At 43.1% G+C, this 15,271-nt stretch overlaps 1 pseudogene; it reads left to right on the top strand.

Moving 5' to 3' along the window:
* Positions 1-11,011: 11,011 nt before the first annotated feature.
* LOC115100274 lies at positions 11,012-11,768 on the top strand (annotated as a pseudogene).
* Positions 11,769-15,271: the final 3,503 nt, after the last annotated feature.

The raw sequence follows: 15,271 nt of genomic DNA, 5'->3' as shown, positions 1-15,271 counted from the left end.
AAGAACCCACCATCTCAGAGTTGTCCTGACACACGCAGTAGTTTTTTCTTATCAGTTAGTTTGGCAATACTTCTGGAGAATTAGGAAAAAAAGAAAACTTGTTCAGCGCATGTCCAGACATAGGGATAAGACTCTAGCACCCGGTAGGCTGAGCAGATTCTCTGTCAAGAGCTGAATCAGATCACTTCAGCAAGATCATCTCAGACAAAAGAATCTCTGGTACCATTATAGTCCAACCACTGAGACAACACCTGCTGTCACTCATCTGGGAAGCCCAGCAGATGCTTTTTCAGAAAAGTGGAAACTATTGCTAGGCCATTTATTTATATATTTTCCACTTTTCACACTTTTTTTTCAGCACTTCAAAGTGGATTACATTCAGGTAAGGCCCTATCCCCAGAGAGCTTACAATCTAAGGGGGTCATTTATCAAAGTGCTATATGATGTTTTCAGTATTTTAAGCTGCTGGAGAGACATCCTAGCTATCAGGGCCCTCATATTTGAATGAGAGAGAGAGAGAGAGAGAGAACATAGCTATAATGCCCTCATTCTAGGTAGGTATTTATACCTCTATATGAAGCCCACCTAGTTACTCGAGGTGAGGTTTAGGTAGGAGTGTAGGGGTTAGGGGCCACTTTGACATTCAGAGTGAGACATATGAGCAGAACAGTGCTCTCTTGTGAAGACTTGATGACCTTCGGAGTGAGAAAACTCACCCAATGATGAAATTTGTGCAATGTTCTCTCAACCTAGCTTGATGGACTCTCTACCTGGGTAACCTGGGTAACTCCTCTACCTGAGTAACCTGGATACCTGTTCTGTTCGTATGTCTCCACTCTGAATGTCAAAGTGGCCCCTAACCCCTACACTTCTACCTAAACCTCACCTCAGTAACTAGGTGGGCCTCATATAGAGGTAGAATCGAGAACAAAGGTATATGTCATACAGGCCAACATTAAGGTGTGAATCTCCTCCCTTCAACTCTTCCCTCACACATATCGTTACTCAGATAGAAAAAAGTCACATATGTTCAAGGACATTGTGCCTTATACATCAATTACATTTATGTGGTGCAGGTGTATGCACATATGTATGACCAGTTAACATATGCTGATTATTGCCCTTTTGCATATACCAACAATCTCTTACAGTGCATTTGCGAAATATGAGCACTGGGAAAGCACATAGGTTGAGCAGTCCTGCACCAAATTGTTTGCTGACAGTTCCTTGGCCAAACAGCACACACTTCCATGCTTTCATGGTTGCTTGCCCTTGCTGATGCACACGCATGTCACCACTTCTGGGGAAACTGAAGAGGTGCTGTTCTGTAATTCGAACATCGAGTGCTGTAAGATACCTTCCACTGCTTGTTGTGAGAATGGCAGGTCTGCTACTACACTGGGAATGAAGAGGTCTATGCAAAACATTAGGGGTAGAGAAAATCTTGTCAGCTGAAGAGGTCATGAGCTTACTAGCTGCCCACATACTAAAGGGCACATAGTGGTGAATGAATAGCCCTACTGCACCCACAGCTGTAATGTCATTGGCATGCTGGCTGATGCCCTTTCTGTGTTGCAGTTTTGCCAGACATGCATTTTAATGCTACCTAAGCCCTTCAGGCGCCCATGGCACTACCTCACACTCAGTTGGTGTAATGTATGTCTCAGACATAATTAGTAATAGGTGCCCAGCTACTTAGTTTTGCCCAGGAAGGACTCTGACTCACTTATTAGAACTTAGGGCAGGATGTAAAGCATTTTATCCTCACAACACAAAATGGGAGAAAACATTTATTTGGCCCTTACTGAGAAGCAGATGCAGAGCTCTATGTAGTATGATGACAAACATTTGATGAACCAACACGTTGCACATGTGTAGGGAATGTGTAGGGAATAGCCACTGCTATTAATTGCATCAGTAGCATGGGATCTTCTTAGTGTTTGGGTAATTGCCAGGTTCTTGTGGCCTGGTTTTGGCCTCTTTGGAAACGGGATGCTGGGCTTGATGGACCCTTGGTCTGACCCAGCGTGGCATGTTTCTTATGTTCTATGCTGGAAGTGGACTCGGTCATCCATACTCCAAACATAACTGTGTGGGTCTCAATCTGTGAATGACCTTCTGTGTTTTCCTTGGTCAAGCCGCTCTACGTGTGAGTCCTGCAGAACTCTGAGGTCCCCCCTTGCCACTACTATCCTGACCCCAGAGCAGGCAGTGTGTGCACAATAATAAAACACTAGCTAAGACAGTATTGATGAAGTGGTAGGCCTGTTGAAAGTAGGCACCTCTGAAAGGGCAGCATATGGGCTATGGCTGCAATGTTCTGACCCCTTGTACTGAAAAATGTACCCAAGTACACTCAGAGTTAATACGTACTGTTGGTCTGAGATGTGCTGGTTGCCTTTATGACACATCAAAGATGCAGTATAACTTCACAGTGATAGTTGACATTAGACCTCTGCACACACACACACACACACACACCCATGATTCTTTACAATATTACTAATTGCAGTAGGCAGAAAGAAAAGAATAGTATCGTTATTAGGCGGTGTGCTGCCCTACATATATCTTAGGTTCACTAGAGCCTTGTTGCGATCCCCCCTGCTGCTGCACTACAGGAGGTCTCTTACCTTCCTCCAGAGGCCGCCTTGAAGCCAGGGCCTCGCCTGTGTTCCATCCGGGACTTGCCTCCAGGGCCTGAGAGGCCTAGCTGTGCCTGTGGCTTGCATGCCTCTGCGTTTGGGACTTCCTGTTTGGCGACGCCTTCTCCTAGGGGCTGGCCCGCAGCTCTCCACCTGACTTATAGGACCAGCGGTGGGCGGTCCTGGCAAGCTCCTCCCAGGGAGTTGCCTTCTGCCTCCAGTATTTAAGGACTGCCTGTTCACTTGCAAAGGCCTTCGGATCAGGTCCATACAGTCGTCTGTATCCTTGCTGATCCAGGTCTTCCGTGATCACTTATGCTTTGATGGATCCCTGCCCAGTGTCTCTGCCTGATGTTTGTTCCTGTGCCTGCCAGCCGTAAGGACTTCGGATGTGAGTATCCCAGCATCGGAGTTCCTGTTCGCCTGGTGTTTCCCTGCACCCTCCTTCTCAGCGTGGTCCGCGACCAGCCTTCCTGGGCTGTGTAGGGCGCGTCTGGGACAGGGTGGTCCGTGACTCAGTCCCACGGGTGGGCTGAGTAGGGCGCCCTGATGGACAGTGCAATGTTCCCGTCCAGCCTTGTCTTCAGTGTCTGCTTCAGCCCTTGTCCAGATGTCTTCCTGTCCTCTGCCTTGACCTGGTTCCTGAGCCTTCTGTCCTGTTGGGCCCTGGAGTGGCCAACAGGAGGGATTCGTCCCACGGGCTCTTGAGCTTCTGCCAGCCGAGGGGGCTTCGGATGTGAGTATCCCAGCATCGGAGTTCCTGGCTCGCCTGGACCTTTCCTGTGTCTCGCTTCACCCTGTCCTGATGTCTCCGTCTTGCTTCAGCCTGCTTCTGCCCCGTCTGATGTCTTCTGTTTAAGGACTCTGTCTGCCCTCACCTCTGTCCGCCTGCTGCCCATTGCCGTTCCCTGCGGCAGGTCCGAAAGGGCCGGGAACAGTCGGAGGACCGTTCATTAGTCAACTTCCCCGTGTTGGCTACCATGGGCATGCAGGTCCGGCTGAGGGTCGGACTCCCTGCTTCTGTTCCTGCCTGCCTGGCTCACCATGCCTGCTCAGCTCACCTCCCACGGTGTGGCCTTGGGCTCCTCCTGGGGTCCTGCCGTGGCCCAATGGCTCACCACCTGCCCGAGACGACTGCGCCCGCGCGCGCTTGTAACAAGCCTTGCAACTTTATGGAGGGAGGTTGTGCAGGTTCAGAAAATGGTGACATTGTGGATATGCTGTGATGGATGGAACATGGATTGGCAAAGAATACATAATGCTATAAATATATATCCCTGATTCAGATGAGTGGTTAGCATCATGCAGATTTACAGACAGCATGTCTTGAAATACCAGCTGCAGGGGAGTAGGTATGTGTGGGTGTGTTTGAGATAGGTTAGCTTGCCTTGTGCTTGATGCGTAATGGAACTGCTATTATTGCTTTCACTGGTGAGCTTTGCCTCCTCTGCGTGGACCTTATCATGCACACTTCACATAGAGGTAGGCACCCCCAGCCTGCATCTTTTCACACTCACTCTGTGCTGTGTAAACCACTGGCAAGGTAGGGCAACCCTTTTTGGTACCATTTGAAGGCCAATACCTTTCCTGTGGAGACATAGAAGTGGTGCAGCCATATCTGCAGTGAAAAGTATGGTACATGATAACCACTTTAGGCACTTCACTTGCACAATATACTAACAAGCTGTGCCACACCACTCTGTACTTGCTGAGTGTTATAACTGAGTGACAGCAGCTAAGTGACAAGTAGGGAGGAGGGGTGAGGTAATTCAGTGTGGTGCACAATGTCCACAGGCAAATGGCACAGGGGTATATAGGGCTTGATGCAGGGGAGCAGACACACTTCCACAGACTGACTGCCATCCCTGTAGTGGGCTGCCTTTGGCATCTGGATGCTACTTTTAAGATCATCCTTAGCTTACATGTATTATAGGGATCCCAAAGCCATGCCATTACAGGGGTGGCAAGCAGTCTGTGGAAGTATGCCTGGTCTGTAGCACCAGCACCAGGCCTCTAAGCCCTCTGCTATTTGCCTGGGGAAATTGTGGACCCACACAGTACTACCTCACTCCTCCTTCCCACTTGTCACTCAGCAGATGACAGTGTCAGTACACTCAGCAAGTACATGTTGTATTAGGATAACAGTGAAAGATACAAATGGAGGCGTTCATACACACTTTTATTCCTGACACGTAAAAGGGTGCTGAATATCTAGTCTTGGGAGAGGATGACTAACTTACAATTACATCTACACATGTGTACATGTACAAAAGATTCAGTGTTGGGCATGAAGCTACTCTGCATGTCACATACAGGGCCATGTAGCAGGAGTTAGCTAATAGTATGATGTGTGAATAAGCCAAGATGAGGCAATGTTAAGGGTGCCCAGTTATGAGATTCTTTCTTAACCTTAGCTGGTATTCCTTACCAGCATACCCAGCAGTTTGTGTGGTATGGCCTAGGCAATATAGTGTTGCTCCTCTCTCCCCATGCCTGTCAAACTCCATCCTCTCTGTACACACACACCACCTCAGCACTCAGACACACACATACTCCTCCTCACCATACACAGACACACTCCTCCTCACTACACACACACATACTCCTTTGCTCCTCTGCACACTCTTCCGCTCCTCCTCCACTCCTCTGCTCCTCCTCACACTCCTCTGCTCCCCCACAACACTCCTCTACTCTTCCTTTGCTCCTCCTTACACCGTACACTCCTCCTCCACACAAAATAACAAACTGGGACCAACACACTTTCACTCCAACAAATAAGACAGCAGACAAAGTTAAGGGAAACAAATGACAACAGAAAACAAGACAACTCACTCAGTGATCGCTACTAACTCCTCAAAACCTCCTCTAGAACATTCCTCTCACTCCAACACTTGACACACCCTCAAAGAGGAAATGTGCAGGAAGTCAGTATATACACAGGGAAAAAATAACACATGCCATGATGATGTAATGCATGCCACAATGAGCAGCCTTTACAATATCCTGAGGACAACCACCACTTCAACTTCCTTCCACTCGCACAGGAGACCCCCCCTTTCACCTACCCACTCCACCCCCACCCTCCTCCCCTCCTTAGGACTTCCCTATCAACCCCGGCACCCAGCCACCATACCACCTATCTACATTGTAGCAACCATTATTAATCAGGGGCCAAATACCGCAGCTCTCTAAAAGAGGTTTAGGGCTGTTCAGCTTGGAGAAGAGCTGGCTGAGGGGGAATATGATAGAGGTCTTTAAAATCATGAGAGGTCTAGAATGGGTTAACGTGAATCAGTTATTTACTCTTTCGGATAATAGAAGGAATAGGAGGCACTCCATGAAGTTAGCAAGTAGCACATTTAAAACTAATCAGAGAAAATTCTTTTTCACTCAATGCACAATGAAGCTCTAGAATTTGTTGCCAGAGGATGTGGTTAGTGCAGTTAATGTAGCTGGGTTTAAAAAGGTTTGGATAAGTTTAAGGAGGAGAAGTCCATTCACTGCTATTAATCAAGCTGTCTTACGGGCTGATACAGTACAGTGCCCTCCGGTGGAGCGCACTGTTAGCCCGTGTTTGGATGTGCGCTTTCAACGTGCAAGCTTTACCCCTTATTCAGTAAGGGGTAATAGCGCATCAAAACCACGCATCCAACCCCCCCAAAACTAATAGCGCCCGCAACATGCAAATGCATGATGATGGCCCTATTAGTTATTCCTGCATGATCCAGAAAGGAAAATGTGCAGCGAAGCCACACATTTTACTTTCAAAAATTAACATCTGCCCAAAGGCTGACGTTAATTTCTGCCGGCGCCAGGGAAGTGTACAGAAAAGCAGAAAAAACTGCTTTTCTGTACACCCTCCAACTTGATATCATAGTGATATTAAGCCGGAGGCCCCAAAAATTTAAAAAAAAATAAATTTTAAATCGGCCCATTGCCCGCCGGTCGGAAGACGGATGCTCAATTATGCCGGCGTCCGTTTTCCGAACCCGTGGCTGTCAGCGGGTTTGAGAACCGACGCCGTCAAAAAGAAAAGAGGCACTAGGGACGCGCTAGTATCCCTAGTGCCTCTTTTTACCGCGGGCATATTCATTAGCATATTCTTCCCTCCTGAATCGCACGCACAGGAGAGTGGCCTGTGCACGCGCCGGGAAAGCGGGCGCTCGCCATCTCTCCCATTACTTTTACTGAATCGGCCCATTAGAGAATAGCCATTGCTATTATTGGCATCAGTAGCATGGGATCTACTTAGTGTTTAGGTACTTTCCAGGTACTTGTAGCCTGGATTGGCCACTGTTAGAAACAGGCTGCTGGGCATGATGGACCCTTGGTCTGACCCAGTATGGCAATTTCTTATGTTCTTATGTTTCTCTGGTATCCTACCAGCCCTGTTGAGTGATTAGTAACACACTCCCACTTGGAAGTGGACTAGGGACTTTGAATACTATCTCTTCAACATTCTGAAACCCAGATGACATGAGGAGCAAAATCCTGTCTCATGCACTGAACCAAAATCTACCTAGCAAAATATAGCTGCATTGGGTTAGCCTCAAATATGCTTACTTTTCCAGTTACAACTAACTGGAAAACGTCTAAACACCACTGAACATCTGAATGAACTTTAAATGTGAAATAACAGAGAAATTTCAGTACATCTATTTTGAAGGGATTTTCTGTTTTAAGATAATGTTCACTTCAGCATTTAAAAAAAGGAACAGGGCCTTCAAAGAAATATTGAGAGAACTTGAAGGCAGAGGACTAATAGTCTTCCCAGCAAATACATTTGTTTATTTTAAAATGCAGGAAGTGAAATATTTATTTGGATTGTTCTCTGGCTCTCTGCACCTGCTGGTGAACTCAGTTAGAGCCAAGGAAAAAAGCCAATATCAGAAAAGCTCAATGGGATGTTTATTTATATTTTATATTTTACAGATGTGTGTTGAGCTATGGGTCAGTTCAGAGGAAAAACATTGATAATTTTTTTATTTTCTTTAAAAAAAAAAAAAAAAAGACACAGAATTCCACTTGCCATATTGGTTCTGAAGAAAACTGGGCTTTTTAAAAGTTGTGATAAGGATTATCCAAATATACTCTGCATTAGCTTTTGAGAAAACATCATTCCTTTCTTCAGATGAGACCTTAAAAAGAATTTAGATTATGTTCTAGGAAAATGATTATACAATATTTACTTACTTTTATTAAAGTATGCTGAAAAGGATGGGTTCATTCTCTGTCCCCAATACTTTTCATGTTGCTCGTATGTTACATTATTCTGTGTTTTTGGCATATAGAAGTTATTTTGAAAGGGACTCTGTAGGTAAATAAGAGGGTCATTTATCAAATCGCATTATGGCATTTTCGCATGCATTAAGTGCCTTTAATGCATGCAAAAGCACCATAACGCATGGTGCGATGCAAATCTGAAAAAGAGGAGGAGTGGGCTGGGCTCACAGTTTTGCAAAGCCCTATCGCACAGCTTTAACTATACCTTTTTCAATAGTGTTAGGGCTTTATTGCAATGTTTTCACCCATGCTGCTTTTAGTAGTTTTCAAGCTCGAGTTGCTAGGCGGGCCTCCCATAGAGATATAAATACCTATCTAGTGTGAGGGCATTGTGGCTAGTTTTTCTCACTCTCTCTGTCTCTCTCTCCTCCCCCCCCCCTCCCCCCAGGAGCTTCAAAACTATTAAAATGGGTCCACCCAGTGGTTGTATGCAGGAAATACAACAATTCTGAAATGTATTGCGAAGTGTGTAAAGGTTAGTGTTTCACATAGGTATTAGTGCACTTTGCGGTAAACTGCCTATTACCATAAAACATGCCCCTTTTCCTATCGCATGCAATATTTTTTGCATTTTGATAAAGCCAGGCCTCAGGCAATAATGGGGGGGCGGGGTGGCGAAGCGGGGGGCGACCTGCAAAAGCTGGCAGCGATCGCATCTCGCGGTCCATCGTAAAAGGTGATGCTATTGGGCGCGAAAACTGCGGCAAAAGGGCCCTTACCTTTTCGACGTCAGCGACATCTTCGCAGAGTCGGCCCCGGGCCGCCCCGACTCCTCCTCTTCGGCCGACTCCGCCCCCATTTAGTGATCGCACGTGAAAAGTTGGCTTTTCACGTGTGATCGCTTTTGAAAATGACCCCTTTAGTGCTTTACCCCCAGAAATGACCCTTTGAGACTTTTGTGACAAATATGGGCATAAAATTACACACTTACACACAATACTGCTTGTACTTGGACAAGCATACGGGAGAGACATTTCGGGGAGTGTAGTCTGGGAAGCAATGTAACATCAAGTTAGCCCATAGTAATGCAATATCATTAGCAGCTTATGTTCTAATAGCACAATCTTATACTGGATCCTCCAAGGCAAATGGACCCAGTGTAAGTCCATCAAAACAGGAATAATGTGGTCATGTCTACTCAGTAAAAAATGAGATGTGCTGTAGAACTCTGCTGCATCTGCAGTACTTGCAAAGAAGTGGCAAGCACCCCTACATATACAAATGACAATAGTCGAGGCTTGGTAACACTATGGCTTGAATAGTAGAATGGAAATTCCCTGAATCCAACAAAAGGTTTTAGAGAATGCAATAATCAAAGTTTATAGAAGCCTGATTGCAGGACGGCTCTAATATGATGTTGCATTTGCAGGTTTCAGTCTAAGATGGCATCAAGACTATTTCCTTGATTGGGTATAGGAATTTTAACATTATCAAACATCTGGTACAGAAATTTTAGAAGACCTTTGCAAAATATCTGGTATTTTTTGTGATCTTATAGCAGAGCTCACTAATTTATGCAGGTTATTATAAAATACCCCAGAGAGGGCCATAATGAACCTCCCCATGGACCCTTCAGGTCCAAGATACAAAGAACTGCAGGACTGCAAGCTCATTCCGAAGGGAAACTCCTTGCCGAGTTTACCTTTGAAAATTCCACTGTGTGCTAAGAAGTATGCAGAAGGATTTTTAAAATGCAATCTCCACATGTACTTTACTTCTCCTGACCTATCCCCACCTCATTTATTTATGTGGGTAAAAGTTATGCGTGCTGGGAACAGCATTCATTCTTTTATCCACAAATTGGGGGGGGGGGGGATGGGTGTAATATGCAAAAGGGGTTTTTTTTATGTGGGCAATCTTGTTTGCTGATGTAAAAAGTTTTTGATTATTGGTCCTAACTGAATCAATTTGCAATCCTACTCAAAATTGAAAATTGCTTGTATACAAGTAGCAAAAGCAAAAACATATATGGGTTTACTAGTGCTTCAAGGGCAAATGCTTATCCACAAAATAAAGCATGCAAGTGTAAAAAAAGAAGCTTGATCATGTCTTAGATAAATGCACACTTTATTACATACACGAAGATTAGGCAATGTTTTGGTTCATACTTCAAATCCTCCTGCTAAGGACAGGTCATTGCATTCCTAATCCTTCTTTGTCATCGCCCCTTGACTAAACTCACACAGTGAACTCATGCTAAAAAAATAGTTCCTACCTGGACTGTTACCTGCTTGTTCTGTTAAGGGAAAGGTCAGTGAATAGGAATGTGCACAGAAAAAAATGGTTTCATTTTATTTGGGTTTTTTAAATTTTGTTTTTCATTTTGGTTTGTATCATTTAATTGAAACTAAACACAAAGCAAAAAAAAAAAAACAAACACAATAGAAACAAAGGATAGGAAAGGAAAAGAAGGGGGCTACCCCAACACTAAGCACCACCACCACCACCAAATCACCCCTTCAGTTCTGCCGCATTTAAAAACATGAACTGCTCCCTGGGTCTGCCTCTATCGCCCATCCTCCCTATATCTATATCACTTCATCCTTGGGATTATAGAAGTTGAAATGGGAGTGATCCCCAGTTGCTCATGCCTTGTTGGACCTCATTTTCAAAATGGAGCCGGCTGACCATGAGGCTAGCATCATTCTGTAGTCTGTCTATATGTTGTATGACAATATAACCAAAAGGCCAGCCGGCACCATTTTGAAAATGCTCCTGTCCTATTTTGACATCTATAAATCCATGGATGGGATAAGATGAGGATGGAAATGGAGGGGAAGGCTCAGGAGGGTCAATATATTATTGCAGCAGCACTGAGGGTGGGCTTTGGAGTCTTTGGTGGTGGTGCTGACTGTGAGCTGGGGCATCCGTTTCGAAATGAAAAGGAAAACCCAACACATTTCCTTGGGTTTTTCTTTTCGGTTTGTTTTCATACAATGTTGTGGGGTTTGGTTTTTTTTGGCATTTTAAATATAATGCACACCCCTATCAGCAAGTGCGTGGGAGGTGATTACAGCAGGTTCCTGACTTCCCCATTCCTAGTTTCAGGGTTCTCAGCCTTCTCTGATGCAGTGTGGAGAAGCAGTATGAGCTGTGTATCTCACTGCAGAACAAGCAGGCGCTTGTCCCTGTGATTCATTCACAACCAACTACAAGCACTCATGGTTCATTGTGGATGTCCAGGAGCAGGAGCTGGGCCAAGCAAATCCATTTAGGAAGCTTACATTCCTGCATTTAGCTAATGATGTCATCCAAACAGCAAAGAGAGAGGCATTACCAGTGACTTTGCATTAATTATGGTGAATGCCTTTAAACATGTTAATAAAATTGTAAGAAACAACTTGGCCAACTCTTTTCCATATGGGAATAAAGAGAAATTTATGAAAATCTTGTGTTGGAATAGATGAGCAATAAAAAGCACACATAGGAGCAAGTCAATCTGGGGAAAGGCGACAACTGCTTGGGCACAAAGTTATACAAGTGAACCTCTCCAGACCACAGATGGTCATCAGAGTTGTGCAGGCGCTAGAGAATTCTGCCTCAGGAGATGCAGCTGTTCATCAGAGGATAGTGTCATTCCCTGCAGATGTACAAGTTGTTGTGCTTATAGATAAAATAACAGATAATTAAGAGATCACTTCCAAGATGTAGATGAAGCCCGCATGTTGCTTGCGGGTTATAATAGCAGGCTTGCAGCAGAAATGGACAGTAGAAAATAATTAACCTGAATGCCTTCAAGACTTTCTGAGGTGGCAAAACGAGTCTCTGAAAGAGAAAGAGCATAAGCTGGACACTCATAGCCTACTTTATTTTTGGAACCTCAAATTTGGGGCAGACGTTTGAAAATGCACTTGTTTTTCTATAAATCCAATCTAAGACGTAAAGGATAAAACTGAACTGTGATCTATGGCAATTAAAAGGGGTTAAGATGGGCAGGCTATCATCATTTATTTGTCTATGTTACTTTCTCCCTCATCACTAGTATTCTGATCCTTGCCAATGAACTCTGTGTAACTGGTTGCTCACTCTCCCTCAGCTTTGTTGAGTTCCTGATCTGAGCTTGATAATGAAATCTGTTGAGAAGGAAAAGATGGCAGCCCCCTATAATTTCTATTGGGAAGAAAAAAAAACAATATTATAAACACAGTGGTACCTACCATCCCTGTATCGATTTCAGCAGTCATCTAATATTTACCTTTTAAAGGAACACCTGATTTGTAAGACACACATTACATATCCTTTTGACCTTTAAACTGATACAAATTCTCACACAGGTATCCTGATATTTCTGATCTAAGCTAATGATACTTTTCATTTTTCCCTTACTTGGATCAAAATAATCTACATTTTTCTGAATTAGGGCCATTCCTACCTCCAGTAGTCCTGCTGAAAGGATGTCACATCAAAATAATTCTTAAACTAAAACAGCTGATTAAATTGTGCTGCTGCCGAAGAAGAATTATGTAGTATGTAAGATAATGTAACTGCATATAGCCATGATTTTTGCTACTTACTGAATTACTCACTCATGTAGAACATGGTAATATGTGGTCTTAAAGTTTACAAGGTACTGCAGTTCAGGATTGATTGAAAAAGCTTAAGGAAGTCACAAATGGAGATAAGAAAGTTGTTCGAGTAGCATGTGAACGTCTTTACTTTCCTATTTCTGGCTTTTACCAATGTATTAGATAAAATGCCACACACAATGACAACCTAACAAAGTTATGCAGCAATCGCTTTCTGTCATCCCAGTGCAAGTTATTTAGGGCTCACATTGAACTTTTGCAGGATGTATTAACTCACTGTCTCTGCATGTGGCTCATGTTAAAGTCTTCTGCAGTCGCAAGTAAGCATGCAACACAGGAGCTCCAGACACTTCTGTTTATACACCTCTAATTCACGTGCATTGCTGACCTGCATGGACTGCCTAATAATTATAAATCCATTCTGCAATGATGCTAGTATACTCCGGTCATCTCCCAGGCCAGCATGCAGTCTTCATCCTTCCTAATGTGTGATGAATAGACAACAAAAATATGTTTCACGGCTATGTTGGTGATGGAGTTGAAAAGAAAATAATTCAGGAGGGAATCTGTCTGTCAGAAACAGATGTACATTTTTCTTAAATTGTACAAGCATGGAGACTGAATTACCTCTCACCCCTAGAAGTGGTCCTTCCAGAGCAAGGCTGAAGCACAGGGAGGCTTTCACTGCTGCTCTCTGTGCTGAGGTTAATCCAGTAAATTTGACTAGCACTGGATTCACCACAAAGGTTTTGGAGATGTATTTTAAAAATACATTTGCTAAAATTATGATGGTAGTTTGCATCGTATCTCTATTTGATTTACAATATTATAAATTAGTTGCAATTTCGTTTGACACAGGTCCTAGCTAGTTAATGTGATTTAAAATCTATCATTATATATATTTTTATTAACTTTAGAGCTCCTAGTTGTCTGTTTTTAGAGATAAATACAGATGAGTACAGACAGAATGTTAGTTTAACTTTCATCTGTATTTATTTTTTTTCTCCAACCCTCCTCCACTCCTGTAAATATGGATGATGTAAGTGCAACCAGTAAGGGAGCAATTAACAGATAGCATGCATGTCAACCAGTTAAAAAAAATTTTAAATAAAAAAAAAAGCAAAGCTCTTCCTGGAAAATAGATACATGAGGCCTTCCTATTAAAATATACACAGTCAAAGAAATGAGAATAATTGCGGAAAACTAAAAAAAATGATGCAGAAAATAAAAAATATATAATCTTCCTTATGCTTTTCATCAGGGAGAACAACAGGGAATGGTCTCAAGCATTAGACTCTGTTTGGGCACTTCTTCCAAAAAGATCCCAATTGAACTCTATCGTAGAAAGGAAACCATTATGTAGACTACAATGCCTGAGTAATCAAAAAGCTATTATTTAAATTATGATATAAAAACAAATTAAAAAGTGCTAAATACTTGGTTATTCCAGCAATCAGTCCAGGTTACTGAATAGAGCTGTTGAGAATACTAATGTTTATTATCACCAGGACTTTGTGCACTTGGGGTAGATTTTAAGTGATAGCAGCTACAACTTTCCTACTCCCAGTCTTACATATGACTCAGAAGTGTCAGACTTCCACTGCCCAATCTGCTGCTTAATTGCATCTGAAAGCCCCAATACTGCTGCTGAAGCCACAGCTCCAATTCTAAAAGAATGTGTCCTGTACTAGCCATATCCAAATCCCAATCCCTAAAACTCTCTTCAAGGCCATCTCAAACTGATACCTAGTCAATGGTTTCAAGTTAGTTTATACAAGAAATGCACCCTAACACTCTGTTGAATGTTCATAAAATTCCATGCATTAAGCACTGGGGAAGTACAAAGACAGGGGACACACAATGAAGTTACTAGGTAGTACATTTAAAACTAATAATAGAAACTTTTTTTTTTTACTCAACACTAATCAAGCTCTGGATTTCAATGCCAGGGGATATGGTGAAAGCTACAAGTGTAGCTACATTTTTAAAAAGGTTTCAGCAAATTACTGGAAGAAAAGTCCACTAACTATTATTTTTACTCTCCGCTTCTGGCTTCTTCTTCCCCCAGTTCCATTACCCCTGTTTTTATTGTAACTTTTGCCTTTCTCCGCTATGTTAATGTTATAACCCTGGTTCCTTGTAACCGACATGATATGATCTGTATCATGAATGTCGGTATAAAAAGCACTAACTAACTAAAATAAATTATTAAGATAGATGCAGAAATCCACTGCTTATTCTTGGAATCTTTCTACCCCTTGGGATCCTGCCAGGTACTTTGATCTGGATTGGCCACTGTTAGAAACAATATACTGGGCTTGATGGACCTTTGGCTGACCCAATATGGCAAGACTTATGTTCTTGGAGAAGAGACGGCTGAGGGGAGATATGATAGAGGTCTTTAAGATCATGAGAGGTCTTGAACAAGCAGATGTGAATTGGTTATTTACACTTTCGGATATTAGAAGGACTAGGGGGCATTCCATGAAGTTAGCAAGTAGCACATTTAAGACTAATCGGAGAAATTTCTTTTTCACTCAATGCACAATTAAGCTCTAGATTTATTACCAGAGGATGTGGTTAGTGCAGTTAGTGTAGCTGGGTTCAAAAAAGATTTGGATAAGTTTTTGGAGGAGAAGTCCATTAACTGCTATTAATCAAGTTTAGTTAGGGAATAGCCACTGCTATTAATTGCATCAGTTGCATGGGATCTTCTTGGTATTTGCATAATTGCCAGGTTCTTGTGGCCTGGTTTGGTCTCTGTTGGAAACAGGATGCTGAGCTTGATGGACCCTTGGTCTGACCCAGCATGGCAATTTC

Source organism: Rhinatrema bivittatum, chromosome 1, assembly GCF_901001135.1.
Source record: "Rhinatrema bivittatum chromosome 1, aRhiBiv1.1, whole genome shotgun sequence".
Classification (NCBI taxonomy): domain Eukaryota; kingdom Metazoa; phylum Chordata; class Amphibia; order Gymnophiona; family Rhinatrematidae; genus Rhinatrema; species Rhinatrema bivittatum.
This window is presented reverse-complemented; position numbering and strand designations above follow the sequence as displayed.